At 45.4% G+C, this 7,833-nt stretch overlaps 1 pseudogene; it reads right to left on the bottom strand.

Moving 5' to 3' along the window:
* Positions 1-6,976: 6,976 nt before the first annotated feature.
* On the bottom strand, positions 6,977-7,384 carry LOC137375624 (large ribosomal subunit protein eL32 pseudogene; annotated as a pseudogene).
* Between the last annotated feature and the right edge of the window lie 449 nt (positions 7,385-7,833).

Genomic DNA, 7,833 nt, shown 5'->3' on the forward strand with positions numbered 1-7,833 from the left:
ATTATCCATTTCAGTCTCCTCCTGGAGGTCCCCACCATCACAGATGCCAAACTTCAGCCAATTAGATTCACTCCACGATATCATCAAACAACTGAAAGCACTGGATACAGCCAAAGCTATGGGTCCCAACAACATCCTGACTGTGGTACTGAAGACTTGTGCTCCAGAACTAGCTATGCCTCTAGCCAAGCTGTTCCAGTACAGCTACAATACTGGCACCTATCCGACAAAGTGGAAAATTGCCCATGTATGTCTTGTTCACAAAAAGGAGGACAAATCAATTCCAGCCAATTACCGGCCCATCAGCCAACTCTCAATTATCAGCAAAGTGATGGAAGGTGTCGTCGACTGTGCTATCATGTGGTATACACTCACCAATAACCTGGTCACTGATGGTCAGTTTGCGTTCCGCCAGGACCACTCAGCTCCAGACTCATTACAAGTCCAAACATGGGTGAAAGAGTTGAATTCCAGAGGTGAGGTGCCCTTGAATCAAGGCAGCATTTGACCAAGTGTGGCATCTAGGACTCCTAGTAAAATTGGTTAATAGGAATCAGGGAGAACCACTGAGAAACTTAACTGGACCAAGCATATGAATACTGTGGCTGCAAGAGCAGGTGTGAGGCTGGGTATTTTGCAGTAAGTAACTCACCTGATTCCCAAAAGACTTTCCATCATCTACTGGGCACAAGTCAGTAGTGTGATGGAATAGTCCCCACTTGCCAAGATGAGCACTGCTCTAACAACACTCAAGAAACTCAAAATCATCCAGGACAAAGTAGCTTGCTTGATTGGCATAAAAGCAAAATACTGCAGATGCTGGAAATCTGAAATAAAAACAGAAAGTGCTGGAAATACTCAGCAGGTCTGGCAGCATCTGTGGAGAGAGAAGCAGAGTTAATGTTTCAGGTCTGTGACCTTTCATCAGAACCTGTGTTTCTCAAGTGAAATTATGGATGGGCAATAAATGCTGGTCTTCCAGTGATGCCAACATCCCATGAATTAATTTAAAAAACCTTTCTAAAAATTAATTTTATTTTGATCAGCTTCTTACAAACTGTTCATTTTACTTTGCCATTTTATTCAAAATTTATAGAAGTTTTAAACAGTTTATTTGCAATTAAACTCATTTTAAGAGGCCATTTAAAGGCTACTCACCTCAGACAGTCCGAATTAAATTTGTGGGTGTGTCATTCTTCTGTCAATTTTGTGGGTGTGTCTTGTCTTGACTGCCCCATCTGATCTGATGCTTTCAAGCCTGTAAGGAACACTGCTCAGCTTTGTGGGATAGGAAAGCACAGAGAGATCACTCACCTATTTTTCATTCGACATCAGTAGGCAGTGGGCAGCCCAGTGAACAGTGAATGTCATTCATTCACTGATAACCACAAAATCCAGGCCATTGCCTCCACTCCTTTCCCAGTTTCTTTACCTTGTTTTTTTGTTTCTACTGCTTGGTCTACTCTCTCTACTGTGAAGTACCTTGTATGTTCTATTACATTAATGATACTACACAAATACAAGTTGTTGTTCAATTGGGCAGTCTCAACCTAGCTTCTAGTGGGCATAGGTTTACTTCTGCATTAATCTGGGGAGCTGGCACTAAACCTGACAATCTCATTCAGACAGCTTTTCCATAGGGACAATAGTTATATTCACTCAGCAGATGGATAACACCTACAGAAAAAACATTTAATATTTGCCTTACACAGGAACAGTTGTCATCATATTGTCAAAAAAAAAATGAAAGAAGGATTTTGTTCGGTGAAGGACACCTGCAAAAATAATTGGAATTCCAGCAATGTTTTGAAAGGCAGTTTGGAACAAAGAGTTGAACTTTATGGTTGTTTTGAAAAGAAGTTAAACTTGTAAAAGGACAGAAAGGTCAGCAGTTTCAAAGAAATCACAGGGGTTTGACCTTTCTTCAGAGGAGCTTGAGTGACAAGGGGGAGACATGGGGCTGGATTTTACGTTGGGCGGACGGGAGCTGGCCACTGATGTAAAAGTTGGTGGCGAACTTGCTTCCGCCTCGCCTGGGGATCCGTCCCACATTTTGTGGGTCCACAGACTTTAATTGTTCTGAGGTGGGACTTCCACCCGCTTGAGGGAGGAAATCCCGCTTCATTGATCTGCCGGCCAATCACGGGCTGGCAGCTCTTAGTCCCAGCCGCGCCACCAGGAGCAGTGGCCACTGCTGGGACTGCAGCCCAGCCGACCGCAGAGGAAGACATGGAGTCGGGATTTAAGGTGAGTTTTGATTGCCTTGCCGGGTGTAATCAGCTGGGTCCCGGCGAGGCAAGGGTGGTCGTTGGGGTGGGTGTGGTGCGGGGAGTGTTGGGTCCTGGGCGTGGTTGGGGAAGCAGGGGCAGCCCTCCATCAGGTACCCTGTGCCCGATTATCAGGGCCCACCCCTGGGGCGCTGAAAGGCCGCCTGCTTTTCCCAGGCGGCATTTCCCAGCCCCAGGATGCCCATTTGCCATGCATAAAATCCATGTGGAGGCGGGCAAAGGCCTTTAAGTGGTAACTTAAGGGCCTTAATTTGCCCGGAGTGGGTGGCCCGTTTTTCATCCCCCCCCCCACCACCCTACGTAAAGGGAGGCAGATGTGGGAGCGGGTTGGGAAAGCTTGTTGGAGCCTCCCACTCCATTTTACGCACCCCCCCCCCCACCCCCCGTGTGACCATGTTCAGGAAGGTGCTTTTCTCACTTTGGACCCTTTGGGCACCCCACTGGGTGTTTGGCCCCGGCTACTTCACCATACAGAAGGTCCTTGGGTATGCAACTATTTTCCATCCTGCGGACATGCTGATCTGCTGAAGCCACCTCTGTTTGATTAGTGCCAACACACTCGGGAGCTCTGCCTTTGGTCTGCTATTTTTGTGATTCTGTCCCGCCAGGATATACCCATAATGTGCCGCAGACAGCGAAGATGGAAATTATTGAGCTTCCATTTTCTGGCAGCTGTAAGTCGCCTATATTTCACAGCCATACAGCAAGGTGCTGAGAACACAAGCCTTGTAAACCATCAGCTTAGTCCTAAGGGTCAGCTTGGTGTTATCCCATGCACATTTCATGAGTAGCCAAAGGTGGTAGCTGCTTTCCCTATGCGTGTATTGAGCTCTGCATCAAGAGACAGATTGTCTGTCATGTGGACCCTAGGTAGCAGAATTTGCTAACCACTTCCAGTGGGGTGTTATTCAGTGTGATCAGGGGTGGAGATGCAACACTTTGTCCCATGACTAAAGTCAACCAATGTTTTTGATATTGATACCCTATCTCTCCATCTCTGTAATCTCCTCCAGCCTCACAAGCCTCCAAGTTAGTTGCGATTCATCCAATTCTGACCTACTGACTATCCCCAATTTTAATTGCTCCACCATTGACAGCCGTGCCATCAGCTGCCTAGGCCCTAAACTCTGGAATTCCCTCCCTAAACCTCTTTGCTTCTATACTGCCCTTTCTTCCTTTAAGATGTTCTTTAAAAACTACTCCTTTTCCCAAGCTTTTGGTCATCTGGCCTAATATTGCCTTACGTGGCTCTGTGTCAAATCTTGTTTTATAACATAAGATTATATAGGATATACGGCACAGAAACCGGCCATTCAACCAACCAGTCCATGTCGGCATTTATGCTCCACTCGAGCCTCCTTCTGTATTTCCTCATCTAAATCTATCAACATAATCCTCTATTCCCTTCTCCCTCATACGCTTGTCTAGCCTCCCCTGAAATACAGCTATTCTAGTCACTTCAACCACTCCCTTGTTGTAGCGAGTTTCACATTCTCACCACTCTTTGGGTAAAGAAGTTTCTTCTAAATTCCCTAACACTCTTGTGAAACACTTTGGGATATTTCATTACGTTAAATGCACTATATAAATAAAAGTTGTTGTTGTGGATAAGCATCAAAATAAAATAGTAACACAATGAGACTTTCACGCAGAAGATCTTCCCTCCATCTTACCCATCTATCCACAGTATTCTGTTGGTGTACTTCAAATAATCCTAAATCCTGTTTGTTGACAAGCATTTGGCTGCATCCTTCTTGAAAACCATTAAAGTTTTTTGTTCCATCAGCCATATCAATAATCCTTTTCACCTACTTGCCATCCTTTTAGTTAAAAAAACTCCTCCATTTTCTTTTTTGTTGTTGTCCTGAATTTGTAAATATGACACTTTGTGCTTAAATTCTGTACACAGCAGAAATGCTGAATTGGATTCCATTTATCTAATCCTATCATAATTCTACACACTTCTATCATATCTCCCCTCAGTCTATTTTCAAGAGAAAAAAGAGCCAGTGCAGCCTATCATTCCTCATATGCCATTCCTTTAAGTTCTGGGATCAACCCTGTAGCCTTTCATAGTAACCTCTTCAATAACTGAACATTCTCTTGAAAGAGGAAGATCAACATTTTAGGCTGTACCCTTGATGTGGTGTAACTACAGACAAATACATTTCAAGATGGCCTCTCTGCAATGTTATACCCCTTGCTATGCATCCCAAAATTCTGTTTGCTTTTTATTAAACAGCCTGGGAACATTGTACAAATAAATTTGACAAGTTATTCATTAAAACCACAAGATCTATCTCCTGCTCCAATACTCAAGTACATTCCCATTTCGTAGATTCACATTGAGAATACCCTCCATTGTATTGTGTGGCACTACCACCATGTTAAATGGGACAGATTTCGAACAGATCTAGCAATGCAAAATTGGGCATCCATGAGGCGCTGTGGGCCATCAGCAACAGCAGAATTGTACTCAACCACAATCTGTAACCTCATCGCCTGGCATATTCCCCACTCTACCATTACCATCAAGCCAGGAGACCAACCCTGGTTCAATGAAGAGTGCAGGAGGGCATGCCAGGAGCAGCACCAGGCATACCTCAAAATGAGGTGTCAACCTGGTGAAGCTACAACACAGGACTACCTGTGTGCCAAACTGTATAAGCAGCATGCGATAGACAGAGCTAAGCAATCTCATAACCAACGGATCAGATCCACGCTCTGCAGTCCTGCCACATCCAGCCGTGAATGGTGGTGGACAATTAAACAACTAACTGGAGGAGGTGGCTCCACAAATATCCCCATCCTCAATGATGGGGAAGCCCAGCACATCAGTGCGAAAGATAAGGCTGCAGCATTTGCAACAATCTTCAGCCAGAAGTGCCGAGTTGATGATTCATCTTGGCCTCCTCCTGAAGTCCCCAGCATCACTTCAGCCAATTCGATTCACTCTGTGATATCAAGAACGACTGAAGGCACTGGACACTGCAAAAGCTATGTGCCCTGACAATATTCCGGCAATAGTACAGAAGACCTGTGCTCCAGAACTTGCCGCACCCCTAGCTAAGCTGTTGCAGTACGACTACAACAGTGACATCTACCCGGCAATGTGGAAAATTGCCCAGGTATGTCCTGTACACAAAAAGCAGGACAGGTCCAACCCAACCAATTACCGTCCCATCAGTCTACTCTCAATCATCAGTAAAGTGATGGAAGGTGTCAGCGACAGTGCTATCAAGCAGCACTTGCTTAGCAATAACCTGCTCAGTGACGCTCAGTTTGGGTTCTGCCAGGGCCACTCAGCTCCTGACCTCGTTACAGCCTTGGTTCAAATGTGGACAAAAGAGCTGAACTCGAGGTGAGGTGAGAGTGACCGCCCTTGACATCAAGGCAACATTTGACCGAGCAAAACTGTAGTCAATGGGAATCATGGGGAAAACTCTCCACTGGTTGAAGTCATACCTAGTGCAAAGGAAGATGGTTGTAGTTGTTGGAGGTCAATCATTTCAGCTCCAGGACATCATTGCAGGAATTCCTCAGGGTAGTGTCCTCGGCCCAACCAGCTGCTTCATCAATGACCTTCCTTCAATCATAAGGTCAAAAGTGGGGATGTTCACTGATGATTGCACAGCACCATTCACGACAACTCAAATACTGAAGCAGTCCGTGTAGAAATGCAGCAAGACCTGGACAATATCCAGGCTTGGCTGATAAGTGGCAAGTAACATTCGCACCACACAAGTGCCAGGCAATGACTATCTCCAACAAGAGAGAATCTAACCATCTCCCCTCAACATTCAATGGCATTACAATCACCGAATCCCTCACTATCAACATCCTGGGGGTTACCATCGACCAGAAACTGAACTGGACTAGTCATATAAACAGCGTGGCTTCAAGAGTAGGTCAGAGGCTAGGAATCCTGTGCCGAGTAACTCAGCTCCTGACTCCCCAAAGCCTGTCCACCATCTATAAGGCATGTCAGGAGTGTGATGGAATACACTCCACTGGCCTGGATGGGTGCAGCTGCAACAACACTCAAGAAGCTCAACACCATCCAGGACAAAGCAGCCTGCTTGATTGGCACCCCATCCACAAACATTCACTCCCTTCACCACCGATGCACAGTGGCAGCAGTGTGTACCATCTACAAGATGCACTGCAGCAACATACCAAGGCTCCTTAGATAGTGCCTTCCAAACCCGCAACCTCTACCAACTAGAAGGACAAGAGCAGCAAATGCATCGGAACGCCACCATCTGCAAGTTCCCCTCCAAGTCACACATCATCCTGACTTGGAACTATATCGCCGTTCCTTCACTGTCGCTGGGTCAAAATCCTGGAACTTCCTTCCAACAGCACTATGGGTATACCTATCTCCCATGGACTGCAGCGGTTCAAGAGGGCAGCTCACCACTACCTTCTCAAGGGCAATTAGGGATGGGCAATAAATGCTGGCCATGCCAGCAACACCCATATCCCATGAATGAATAAAACAAAATCCATATCAGCTTTCCATCGGACAAATTTCATAACCTTGGAATTCCCTGTATAGGGTCACCATGTCCTAGGAATCTGAAACCCTCTCCTGCACTCTCTGAGGCCAAGCATTAATGGATCTAACCAGTCCTTTTTTTTTTGTATTTTAAACATTTATTAAAGAGTTGCAGCTTTTCCAGGACACTTTATTCATTCTCTTCACTGTGTAATCTGGCATTGAGATTGATGATCTTGATTGCAAGCTGGGCTGCCCTCTCCACGATTGTCTTGTGATTTTTGGGGGAGACATTGAGAGCAATCTCTGCACAGTAAGTCTTGTTGCTCATCATTGGAACTGCCAGCTGTTTGACATTGTGAACTAGGAACTTCTTGAATCCAGAGGGTAGCATTTGTTTGGTCTTCTTATTGCCGCCATAACTGATGTTTGGCATCAAATTCTGACCCTTAAACCTCCTGCACACTCTGTTGTCAATTCCTCTGGGTTTATGCCAGTTACACACAATCTTTACATAGCAATCAGACTAGTGACAAATGAACTTCTTCCTGCATTTCTTTACAATGTTAGGCGTGATGAGTGGTCTTAGGGAAGCCATGGTACCTGTCCGCCACTCACTCAGCGCAGCAACCAGAATGCCTAACCTGCCCAGCATGTGGAACAGGGAATAATTCTGAGATTATCATCCTTAAGGTCTTGCTTTGCAGCCTTGACCTTAAATCCTTATACTGCCTCTGCAGCACCTTCATTGTACTCTTTCCTAGTGATTGAATCCTACGTGATTATCTCCCTCCATTTTTCCAAAGCTTTTACACCTGCTGAAAGTCAACACACCATTTGGTTTTCCAATAACACTAACACACAAAAAAGAATGAAAGGACCAAGAAACGAATTTATGACCAGGTTTGCCGCTCAGTGGGAAGCAAAATAAAGTGTCAAACATGGAAACCTGACTCCAAAATGAAATAAACAGGTAAGTGAAACCAGTGTAAGTGCCATCGAACCAGCCTTCCCCACTCCCCATGTTACCATTTGGTCGCTGTGACG

Source organism: Heterodontus francisci, chromosome 12 (genome assembly GCF_036365525.1).
Source record: "Heterodontus francisci isolate sHetFra1 chromosome 12, sHetFra1.hap1, whole genome shotgun sequence".
In the NCBI taxonomy this organism is placed as follows: domain Eukaryota; kingdom Metazoa; phylum Chordata; class Chondrichthyes; order Heterodontiformes; family Heterodontidae; genus Heterodontus; species Heterodontus francisci.